The sequence below is a fragment of the Cololabis saira genome, chromosome 6 (genome assembly GCF_033807715.1).
Source record: "Cololabis saira isolate AMF1-May2022 chromosome 6, fColSai1.1, whole genome shotgun sequence".
In the NCBI taxonomy this organism is placed as follows: Eukaryota; Metazoa; Chordata; class Actinopteri; order Beloniformes; family Belonidae; genus Cololabis; species Cololabis saira.
This window is the reverse complement of record NC_084592.1, coordinates 29,849,640-29,862,797: the sequence shown is the minus strand read 5'-3', so window position 1 is coordinate 29,862,797 and position 13,158 is coordinate 29,849,640.

Genomic DNA, 13,158 nt, shown 5'->3' with positions numbered 1-13,158 from the left:
AGCAGAAAAAGTAAACTCAGTTGTTTCGTTAAAAAATAGTAATTTCACGAGGCATTCGCCGGAGGAAAAAGGAGCTTGGAACGGACCAACCAGACCTAAAAATCCAGCAGCAGGCAAGTGACCATGGACGGAGTTACACCCGGGGCTTTTCCCGCATGTGCTATGCCAAACACAGTTGGCTAGCTGGATGTGAAGTTAGCAATGCTCTTTATTGCTTTCCCTGCTTGCTTTTTCAAAGTGTTGGCACTGAACGTCTGTGGACAACAACGGGGGTCAGAGACCTGAAACATCTCTCTAAAAAATGCGAACGGCATGAAAGTAGCCGTAGCCATCTTCACAACAGCATGAAGCTACAGTTTTTTGGCAGAATTAGCATTGCTGAACAATTAGATGAGGGCTATAGAGTTGGCATTAGAAGGCACAACGAAGAGGTGACAAAAAATCGTCACATATTGTCCAGGATAATAGACTGTGTGAAATTTTGTGGGGCCTTTGAGTTGGCCTTACGTTGCCATGATGAGAGTGAGAGCTCTGTAAATCCCGGGATATTTCGTGGGTTGGTGAATTTTGTTGCCTCTCTGGATGGAGCTTTGAAAGAGCACCTTGAAACTTCAAAAACTTTTCAAAATGAGCTCCTGGGGCCTCATTTATCAACCGTTCGTACGCACAGATATGTGCGTAAAGCGTGCATAAGAACATTCCCACGCAAAGTATGGAATTTATCAACATGTACCTGTGCGCAGGAACGCGTGTAAATGTAAGCACAACTCTGACCATGCATACACACAAAACCTAGTGGTAAAGCAGTGAAACTACAAATAGAACCCATTAAAAGAGTCACAGTGTTCAGCGATCTCAAACTTCACACATGTTTTCCCCGTTTCCTCCAATTAATAAAAATTCTCCATTAGTAATTTAGACATTTTGAATAATTGGTGTGACAAGCTATAAAAGACAGCTTTGGCAGGACGACCTGAAAAGAAAATACAAGTACCATGGCTTATCTTGCACTGTTGGAGGATTTAGAGACCGTGCGCTCCACAAAAACGCGCTCCGCAGAGAGCGCGTTTTCAAAGAGTGTGCTGATCTGTTCAGTGAGAGCACGGAGCGGCTTCTCAACAGGTACCGCTTCCCCAAAAATATTCTGATGGATCTATACCGCGATTCACAACTATGTTGGAGTGAGAGACCAAACGCATCCCAGTCACATCCAGCTCCTGTCCACCCTGGGATGTTTGACCACCGGAACATTTCAGAGAGGGATTGGAGACATATGCGGCATTTCGCAGCCGACACTAGCAGAATCATGCCGGCAGTGTTGTATGCAATAATTTCTCTGGCCCTAATTTACACCCAGTTTCCATACACACATCACCAAGTCGAAATTAAACGAGGATTTCATGCCATCGCCGGATTCCCAAACATAATTGGAGCTATAGATTGCACCCACATCGCCATAAAATCACCATCACACAATGAATTAAGTTACGTGAACATGAAAGGATTTTCTCAAATCCATGCACAAATAATCTGCGATGCAACTATGTCTCTGTCAAACGTCGTTGCCCGGTGGCCTGGAGGAACGCAACACTCATTTATTCTGCAGAACAGCTCTGTTGGTGTTTGCACCTCCAAGCAGGAGCTGTTGACTCCAACCAAATCTTAATTTATATGGATAATCTTCCAAAAAATATATCAAACATGGTCAACATAATTATTTTACTAGGTAAATATCACATACATAAATGCAAATGGAATAACAGCAAACCCTCCATTGAACATCTGAAAAATGAATGTAAACTGTACTTAGCGTCTCTTAAACTGATGTGTGAAAAAAACGATATTGCCAAAAGCTTATATAAAACGATGTCTTTGTTTCTTAATTTTTACCCCCCCCCCATTTGCCAGCTTTTTTTCCAGATCACCCAAGCGTACAGCTGTTCTTGATAAAATGGTGGCCCATAGACTGCCAACATCCAGCAATGTCAGATGGAACTTTCACAGCCGAGCCATCAATACTGTGTTTGAACACAGAGAGGATCTCATTCAGTGTTTCGAGAACATACGAGACTCAGGTGACTGACCCCAGTACCATCAGAGAGGCAGGAGCTATGGCTATGCTGCTGGAACATCAGGACTTTAAGTTCCTTCTGGAACTTTTTCACCACATCAAGCCACACGTGGACCTCCTCTATGCCAAACTTCAGAAGAAGAAAATAGATGCAGTCCACATCAAAGGGAGCATCCAGCAGTTTGAACAGGACATAAAAAACATCAGGTAATAGGTATTCCTGTTAGTAATATATCATCACTTTTTACATCATTATCTGTTTTGCCCCTTTTGATTATTATTATTATCATGGAAAGAGACTTGTTTGCGAAATGACAGATTTCAATCAGAAAGTAATTGAAAAATTTGCTGGCCTGAAGGAGAGGAGAGCAAAATGTATGTTCAAGTAGAGTTTAGTTACATTTTGCTGAGGGTATCACTTACTTTATTGTACATAACATGTTTTATATTGCAGTTAATGCATGTTCTGCCTCCACCTAGTGGTTACCTACAATCTTGTTTTTTTTTGTCTTTGTTTTTTGTACCTGTCTTTATAAAAAACTGAAAATCTTAATAAACAAAAAAGTAGAGTTTATAGTTGTGTTGTCATCCCCACTCGCCAGTGCGCCCCCCCCAAAATTTTTTATCACCATCTGCCACTGCTCCTGCTTCTACTCACAGTCCCAAAAAATGTGTTAGGTTGATTTATTTTAAACTGCCTGTCGGCGTGAGTGTGAGGGTGTACTGTTTTTTGTCTATATATGTGGCCCTGCCATGGACTGTCAACCTGTCAGTGTTGTGCAAGTTCATACTGTACTTCTCATGAACTAGTTCAAAGTTCAGTTCACATAGTTTAAAAATGAATAGTTCACGTTCATAGTTCACCATTTTCACTTTGAACTAGTTCAAATTCAGTTATAATACAACAGATGTTGGCCGGGTTTCCCAGATCAGTTAAGTAGTTCTTAACAGCGAAAGACTTCTTTCAAACCTTCTTAAGGAGCCTGTGAAAGAAGATCGCGTTTCCCAGAGTTGCTCTTAGCTTAAGTATCTCTTTCATTAAGAAGGAAATGAAAGATGCTGCTGACCCAGTCTTTCCAACCATCTTAGTGAACAAAGACTCACAGATCCAGCCGCGTCAGGCAAATCAATATCACACCAAGCAATGAGATATTAAAACAATGCAGCCCGCACAAATTTTGATTTATTTTATACTGCGTTGCAGCACAAGTGACTACAGGAGCGATGGACAAAAATGATAGCTATGAGATATTTATAATGGAAGGGAAGAGGAGAGGAGGAGAAGAAGGGTGAGAGGCACTGCCCAGTGGATCATGTCGGTGCCCCCCTGCAGCATAGACCTATAGCAGCATATCTACCGCAAAGCTATATTTGAGACTAACTATTATAGTCTTGTTCTATAGCTGCAACTATGACTACTGAGTCTAACACACTAGAGTTTACACTACCTAGAGATTTACCAACACCAGCTAGAGGTTTACTAAACACTAACTATAGGCTTTACTAAACAGAAAGGTTTTAAGTTTAGTTTTAAAGGTGGAGGTGGTGTCAGCCTCCTTAACCCAGATTGGAATTTGGTTCCATAGTAGTGGTGCCTGATAGCAGAACGCCCGCCCTCCAAATCTACATTTGGATACTCTAGGACAGGGGTGCCCAATCCTGGTCCTCGAGAGCCCCTATCCAGCATGTTTTAGATGTTTCCCTGCTTCCTCACACCTGATTCTAATTACTCGTCATCATTAACTTGTCATAAAGGTCTGGACAGTTCTGTTGTTGAAACAGTTACTTTTATCACGGTGTGCTTAAGCAGGGAAACATCTAAAACATGCTGGATAGGGGCTCTCGAGGACCAGGATTGGGCACCCCTGCTCTGGGAACTACGAGTAAACCTGCACTCTGAGAGCGGAGAGCTCTGTCAGGAAGATAAGGCACTATCAGGTCTTGCAAATAATGCAGAGCTAAGCCGTTTTGGGCTTTATATGCAAGTAATACAATTTTAAATTGGATTCTGAATTTTACGGGTAGCCAATGGAGCGACGCTAACACTGGAGAGACGTGGTCTCTCCTGCTGATTCCTGTCAGCACTCGGGCTGCTGCATTTTGGATCAGCTGGAGCCTATTCAGCAAATTACTTGGACATTCTGCTAATAACACATTACAGTAATCTAGTCTAGAAGATACAAACGCATGAACTAGTTTTTCTGCATCACTCTGCGAGAGGATTTTCCTAATTTTTGCAATATTACGGAGATGGAAAAATGCTATTTTACAAACCTGATTAACATATGGTTTAAATGACAAAACCTGATCGAAAACAACACCAAGGTTTCTCACGGTGGCACTGGAAGCCATCGCAACACCATCTAGTCCCTTCCTAAGATGCTCTGGACCAAGAATGATAACCTCTGTTTTATCTGAATTTAGAAGCAAGAAATTTCTGGACATCCAGTCCTTGATGTCCCTAAGACATGCCTGAAGTTTAACTAACGGTTCTGTTTCATCCGACTTCATAGACAAATAGAGCTGCGTATCATCAGCATAACAATGAAAGTGTATGCCGTGATTCTGGGTTATACTTCCTAATGGCTGCATGTATAAACTGAACAAGATTGGCCCTAGCACTGAACCCTGCAGAACACCATAACAGACCCTTGACTGTTCTGAAGAAACCTCATGTACATGAACAAACTGGAACCTGTCAGATATATATGATTTCAACCAACGTAGAGCTGTCTCTTTAATCCCAACAACATGCTCTAACCTGTGCAGTAAAATGCCATGATCTACAGTGTCAAAAGCAGCACTGAGGTCCAGTAGAACCAGTATGGACACTAATCCCTTATCTGAGGCCATAAGAAGGTCATTCGTAACTAGAACCTGTGCTGTCTCTGTGCTATGATGCATTCTGAACCCTGACTGAAAGACTTCAAACAGATCATTTCTATACAAATAGTCACATAACTGGCTTGAAACTGCCTTTTCCAGAATTTTAGATACAAATGGAAGGTTGGAAATTGGTCTATAATTAGCTAAGGTGTCTGTGTCAAGAGAAGGATTTTTTAAGTAAAGGTTTAATCACTGCAACTTTGAAAACCTGTGGTACATATCCTAAGTTTAGGGATAGGTTGATTTGGTCTAGTATTGTCGCACCAATAAGAGAAAAAACATTTTTGAATAGTCGAGTCGGGATGGGGTCTAACATACACGTGGTTGATTTCGCTCTATTGACGAGTGAGGTCAGCTCAGGGAGGTCTATAGGATCAAAACAGTCTAGAGTGAAGTCAGAGCCTAGGGAAGTCGCTAAAGCTGAAGAAACGCCCACAACCGGCTGGTTGATTTCTTCTCTAATTCTCATGATTTTACTGTTAAAGAAGCTCATAAAGTCTTCACTACTGAGAGCTGCAGGAATGCACGGCTCAACAGAGTTGTGACTCTTTGTCAGCCTGGCTACAGTGCTGAACCGAAAACGTGGGTTACTTTTGTTATCCTCTATCAACGTTGAATAATAAACTGTTCTGGCTTTACGAATGGCTTTTTTATATACCGTATTTTCGCGACCATAAGGCGCAACTTTTTTTTTTTTTTTAAATGTGCCGGGCGCCTTAAGAAACGGTGCGCCATGTCTATTACCTGAATTACGGTAATGTAAGGCCGGCCACCATGTGAATGGTAAAAAGAGAAGGGGGCGGGGGAAGCCCCCGTGAGTTGCGACGTGAATGAGACTCCACTGAGCTGATTAATGCGAAACAGATGATGAAAACGTTTAAGGATTTGCTTGATGTGTAAAGTGAAATAAAATACAATCAAACTAAGTTTTGCTTCCGCTCTATTTAAATAAGCACACTTGTTCTGCAGCGCGCGTGTGTTTTGCATGTCGGGAACCGAGGAAGCACCTGCCGTGGGTTTGCAGGTCCGATCGCCGGTTCCCCGGGGCAGATCCGGCTGAAATTCCGGTGCTCTTTCCCCGGGAGCCCCTACAACAGTGCAGGCGGGCTCCTCCGGTCCCGGCTGGTCGGAACCGTCCACGTTCCCCGCTTAAAGCAGCGGCTGGAGCAGCGCGGTGATGGGCGCTGCTGCAGCCGACTTCCTGGTTCCCCAAGCGGGGTCCGATGACCTGGTTCCCGGCCGCTTTGCGAGCAGAGATTTCAGGGGTCTGTCCCAGGTCGGATCAACTTCAACCTGCGAGATTTTCAGGCAAATCTGTCGGTTTGATCTCCGGTAACCAAGACGCAGAGGATGCGCTCAGGAGCCGCCAGGCTCCCGCCGCGGGTTTGCCGGGCCAGGGCGCACCATCCCCGGGGCAGATCCGGCCGAAATGCCGCTGGTCTTTCCCCGGGAGCCCCTGCTCCCATACAGGTGGGTGGCTTCGGTGTCGGCCGGTCCGAACAGGTCACATTCCCGGTTAAAGCCGCTGTGACGCGCGCTGCTGCAACCCGACTTCCAGGTTCCCGAAGCTGGATCAGATCAAATTCTCCTGGTTCCCACCCGCTTTAGGAGCAGGGATTTCAGGGGTCTGTCCCAGGTCGGATCAACTTCACCCTGCGAGATTTTCAGGCAAATGTGTCGGTTTGATCTCCGGTAACCAAGATGCAGAGGATGCGCTCAGGAGCCGCCAGGCTCCCGCCGCGGGTTTGCCGGGCCAGGGCGCACCATCCCCGGGGCAGATCCGGCCGAAATGCCGCTGGTCTTTCCCCGGGAGCCCCTGCTCCCATACAGGTGGGTGGCTTAGGTCCCAGCCGGTCCGAACAGGTCACATTCCCGGTTAAAGCCGCTGTGACGCGCGCTGCTCCACCCCGCTGGGGAGAGACGGGCTCTGCGCGGTGGAGGATCCGCACAACGGGGTATGAAAAGTTTATTTACTGTTGTGCAGAAAGTGACTGACACCGAGGAAATTCGGACTGGCGCAGCTGAATTAGCGGAGCTCTTTAATGCAGAAACAGAGGTTTTGCTCCCGCTCTATTTTTTAAATAAGCGCTTCATTTATTTTGTATGTATTTAGTTTTTTGCAAAGTCATCTAGTATAGCTGGCAGTGGAGACCCAAGTACAGTAAGTGGTAACAGAAGAGAAAATAAGCAAAAAAACATGCAAAAAATCAAATAAGATTAAATCCTGAACCAGTGTCATGAAAGTGACTAAGCCTCCACCCCTACACCCTCTGAGCAAAAAAAAAAGTGAATTCTTTTGCAGCCCGAGGCCGGTTTTAGGGGGGACAGGGGTGGGATGTGCCCACCCAAACGTGCGTCCTGCCCACCCAATCAAAGGTTGTGGGGATACCGCAAAAGTTGTGTCTCGGCGAAGACCAAGCGTCCCAGCAAAATGTGCACAACAGAGAAGTGTGAATTATGGTTCTGCGTTAAATTGACGCAGAGTTCCGCGTTGGTGTAAAGCGGAACCATAAATCAGCCTTGAGCCGTGTCGAAAACCCCCTACACATAATCATGCCTCCAGCAACAGGTCCACGAATCAGGAGTTCTACATGCTCAACCAACAGAAAATGAGAAAATACGTTTTAGTGTTTTTTTGTCTAAAAGAAAATAAAGTTTATAGTCACTGCCTCGGTGCTCCCATCTGCCCACTCTGCTGGTATCAAGAAAGAGAGGGACATCGCCGATTCGCCGACATGCATCGTTTCTTTAAAAGCAAAAGCCTCCGAGACGCCTCTCTCCATCCCGGCAAAGGGCGGAGATCGCCGGTGCGGGTGGCAGTGCGCTGCGGTGCCGTGCAGGCTCTGGAGCCACCAGCCTGCCGCCGGACCTTTTAAATCGACGCAGAGCCTACGCCGTAAGGTACGATTGATTGATAAAAAAAAAAAAAAAGCAAAAAAAAAAAAAAGCAAAAAACATAAAATGAATGCAGCCTCAACAGGGCACAAGCCAGTGTCCTATTAGTGCCGGTGTTCTGCCAATCCATGCTACCTGCCGAGAAATGCTACTTTGTGGTTCTGCGCATGCGCACAGACGATTTTCAAAGTTTGATTGCCACGCCAATCATTTCTTGCACAATGTAAAATTGATAATATGGGATGTTGAGTATTTGATCCTTCAAAATACACTACCCATGACATGAATTGCATTACACTTTGTGAACATTCTACGATAAAGAGAGAAAAAACCCCGATTATATCGCTTTATTTGATATTCATTCAGTCATTGGCCTTTATTTAACCAGTGTTATAAGAGTGGCGTGGCTCCTTTAAGGGACGTGGCAGCGTGCGTGTGTGGAGAGAGCGAGCGAGTGAGAGAGAGAGAGCGGATAACGAGCGCGCGGTGTTCGAGTGACTGAGGAAGCAGGATAGAGCAGAAAAGAAAGCAGCAAAAGTGTTTAGTTAAGCCGGAAAAGTGCAGTGTAAAGGTAGCTCGCGTGTTTCATTTCTAAACTAAAGTGGAGGGAGTTAACCCCGAAGTCCCGTTATCAACTTCGGCCCTGGAGGAAAACAAATCTCCCCTGTGCTTCCTAACCACGGTCGGGGAGCAGGAACGGTTAAACACCAGGCAAGTCATTAAGAACATTCTTATTTGCAATGAAGGCCTGGCAAGTGACAAGGACCACTTGGGGGGGAAAGGAAGTGGTTTAGGGAGTAAAACACAGTAAAATTGTAGCTCTACAAAAGGTAGAAAAATCATTAGGGAGCATTTTTTGGCAAAGCATCAGAAATTGGCAGAACACCGGTCCCAAGGCCGGGTAAATGCAGAGGGTAGTGTCAGGAAGGGCAATTAGGTTAGCATACTGTTGGTCAAAGAAGGAGAAGATAAATGAACTGATATGATGTTAGCATAGTTTTCTATGCATTTCGGGAGTTTGACCCCCCAAAATTTTTTCGGCGTCGCCCACCCTACATTTCAGTCAGCCCACCTTAGTGGGCCTCGCTAAGTCCAGCCCTGTTGCAGCCCCTGGGTGCAAATAAAGCATTGCACCTGATGCTTTATGCAGACCAAGCCATGGATGGGAGTTGGCATTCCAGTCAGAGACTTTCTGGGGATTTGTGGAGCAGCTGCCCATTCTATGTGGCTATATATGTGTAATTATGATGTAATTGTTTGGTTTTTACATGGGAACTCCCCAGAGAACACCCAACCTTCAGTGGCTTCTTTTTTTTTTTATTACTAGACCACCAATAGAAACACTGAAGCATTATAGGACCCCTTCCCATCATAAAGGTGAGAAATACTGTTCTATCAAACTCCTGTTTATTCTTGGCCTAAAATGTTCTTTTGCATTTATTTCTGAAGATGCTTTTAAAGCTATTCTTTAAATTTTGATGTGGAAATCATTTTCAATATAGTGGTATTCATTGCTGCTCAGGCTGCAGTACAACTGGGGATTAGGTCAGCTTGCTGCAAGCGTTTGCAAGGTGGGTGGTGTGAATTGATGCTGGAAAACTAACCAAGGGCACCATACCACCCAGCACATCAAAGATCTTTGCAAGATCATGAATAATTGTATTGTGCGCTTCTTTGAAAAATATTTTAGTTTCAAAGCGCTGTGTAGTTTTTGATCTCTGACCTTTCATCTAATGATTAATGTTGTAAAGCAATTTCATTGTTTAAAAATTTGAAATAGCATATTTTAGTGTAAAACAGATGTTTTTATTCATTTTTTTCTTTGTTTTTGGAGAGGCTCTTTTTTAACCACTTAAAAACAAAAATGTAGAAAAATACTTTACCTTTTTTTTCCTCCAGAGGGATATTACAATGTTGCTGCAATTTCCTTTTTTTGTGGCTTGATTTACTGTAGCAGTTTCCCCTGCCAATGTTAATATACCACACCAGCACACCACACCAACCTTAATTGCACAGACCACATGTTAGCCAGGTAGCATGCTATGGTTAGTTTGGCAAGTGCACACACTGAGCCACATTTAACATCCAAGCAAGTTTTGTGATATTTATTCCCATAAAGTTTGCAGAATCACACACAAAGACATTTTTTGTTCTGGTATCTCTATATTATTTGAGGGTTGGATATGAGTTTGTATTTAATTATATTGTTTTCTTACCACGGTATTTCCTGGTGTTGGGGAGTGACAAAGACACGACCCTTGTTTCAGTCTTTTATAGTGTCTGAGTTACCTGTAGGGAGCATGCTTAGTCCATTTCACTGGACCATAGAAACTGTGGAGTTGAAATGTGTTTTGTAAATTTCATTTTTGGATGGAGATCTTGTGTAAATACGTTGAGGACTGCCTTTGCGTGGTAAATGAGTGTAGATAGATTTGGTAATGATTCAGGATATCGAAAATGACCTGTGGGGTTAATTGATTCCAATCAAGGTGGTATTCTCCAGTGAGAAGGGCCAAGTCTTAAAATGGAGGGGCACTAAACTGCTTGGGCAGTGAGAGCAGAGCTGTAGTGCTGTGTAGACCCAATGGTGCTTTTGGGTTAGTGCTAAGTAAATATGTAAATATATTTTTTGACTGTATTCTTTTTGTGTTATTTTTTGCCCATATTTTTATGGACAGTATTGAAAGGGCAATAAACCACTTCATTTGGGCATCAACTGGACTTTGTATTGGACATTTTAAAGACAATTAAAGTTAATTTACACCTTTTCCAGTCAGGCTTCCAGGCTACTACACTCACTCTAGGTCTGAGTGTGACATTTACATGTCTTGGTCTTACAAGTCTTTATTTACATAAAAACATGTTCATAATCTTCATTTGTTGGTATACATCTCACAAAACAGAATCAGTCTTCTGCTTTTAACCCATCACTAGTTAGACTAGGAACGTTTTTTTCTGGTACCAAGGAAGCAATCAGGGTTAAGGGCCTTGCTCAGAACCAGTGACAAACAGTCACCGGTTCTGTTCATAATTTTTATGGACAGGATTTGTAGGTGTAGCCAGGGGCTTGAGGGGATCTAGTCTGGGAACCACAAGATTTCATCTATGCTCTTTGCAGATGATGTTGTCCTTTTGACTTCATCAAGCCAGGACCTTCGGCATGTGCTGGGGCCGTTTGCAGCCGAGTGCAAAGCGGCTGGGATGAGAATCAGCACATCCAAACCTGGATGGAGAGGTCCTACCTAAAGTGGAGGAATTTAAATATCTCTGGGTGTTTTTCTCGAGTGAGGGAAAGATGGAGCATGACATTGACAGACGGATCGGTGCAGTGTCTGCAGTTATGCAGTCGGTGTACCGGACCACTGTGGTGAAGAAGGAGCTCAGTTGAAAGGTTAGGCTTTCGATTTATTAATCTACACTCCCACCCCCACACATGGTAATGAACTTTGGGTAATGACTGAAAGGACAAGATCACTGATACAAGCTGCCGAGATTCGTTTTCTCCGCAGGGTGGCTGGACGCTCATTTAGAGATAGGGTGTGAAGCTCAGTCACTCGGGAGGAGCTTTGAGTCGAGCCGCTGCTCCTTAAAATTGAGAGGAGTCAGCTGAGGTAGCTTGGGCATCTGTATCGGATCAGTGCCTCCTGGACGCCTTCCAAGAGAGTTGTTCCAGGAATGTCCCACCCGGGAAGACAGGACACGCTGGAGATACTACTAGGGTTGTCCCGATCAGGTTTTTTTGCCCCCGAGTCCGAGTCCTTTGATTTTGAGGACTTGCCGATACCGAGTCCCGATCCGATATTTTTATAAAACAATAAAAAATGAAGAAGAGAAAAGAAAATTATGCAGGATGACCCTTTTATTATATTTTAACATGTGCACTGTAAACTGAGCACATAGGAGGTAGGCAGCTTGAACATTCTTAAGTCAGTATAAAAAAAAATTCTTTTCTTTTTCTTTTTTTTTCTTCTTTTTTTTAGCATAGGGCTGCTTCAGCTTCAAAACAAACAGGCGTGCTCTGCGCGCATGCGGTGTATGGCTGCCGCTCCGAGCCCACTACTCCACGTGTGCGTTGATTTATGGTCCCGCGTCACACCAACGCAGAGCCTTCCGCGACGCGGAACCATAATGTCGGCGCCGCAGCTCCGCTTCAGTCCTGGGGCCTCATCTATAAAGCTTGCTTGTGCAGAAAAAGCGCCTGAAAGTTGCGGAAGCCACCATCTACGCAAAGCCTCGGATCTAAAAAGAAAAAACTAACCGATGGCTGCCGCTCCACGCCGAAGAGGAAAAAAGAAAGTGTTCTGATTAAAATAAGGAAAGTTGGACTACCCTATATAACAATTGCGTTCATAAGGATAAAGTTTAAAAAAAAAAAAAAAAATTAAAGAAATTGTCTCTTCTCCCCGTGTGTGTCTGCCTGTCATGCACGGGTACTTGGGCACATGTTGTTTACTTTTAAGCCGGAATTATGGTTCTGCGTCACACCAACGCAGAGCCTACGCCGTAGGGTCTGGCGTAGGGTGCGCGTCGCCGCGAACCCTACGCTGTAGACTCTGCGTCGGTGCGACGCGGAACCATAAATCAACGCACACGTGGATGTCGGCGCCAGTGAGTATTTTCACCGGACATTTTGACCGGAGAGATTATAAAATACCGGACTTCGGCATATTTTACCGGACAAAGTCCGGCAATTACTGGGCAACAGAAACCCTGATATATATATATATATATATCCGATTCCTGATCGGCTCATAACGTCAGAGTCCGGATCGAGTCTGCAATCACGTGATCGGCCCCGATTTCCGATCACGTGATCGGATCGGGACAACTCTAGATACTACATCTCTCGACCGGCCTGGGAATGCTTCGCACTCCCCCCGGGCGAACTACACCGTGTTCCAAATTATTATGCAAATGATATTTTTCTCAGATTTTCCTAAATAGTCGATGCAAATGACAGTCAGCATAATTTTCAAGTCATCAACCATTAGTTTAATGAATTCGAATGTTATTGAACAAACCTCCCAATGATAACAGAATTTGTCAAAAATAAAAAACTTAAAATGCACTGTTCCAAATTATTACGCACAACAGAGTTTTATAACATTTTATAGGTTGTTATGAACTGAAATGCTCATCTTTAGAATTTACAGCATTAGGAGGTCATATTTACTGAAATCAAAAGCTATTTCAATCAAAAACATCTTAACAGGTCAAGTTACATTTTAACATAGGACCCTTTATTTGATAGCAGCTTCACAATTCTTGCATCCATTGACCTTGTGAGTTTTTGGAGAGTTTCTGCT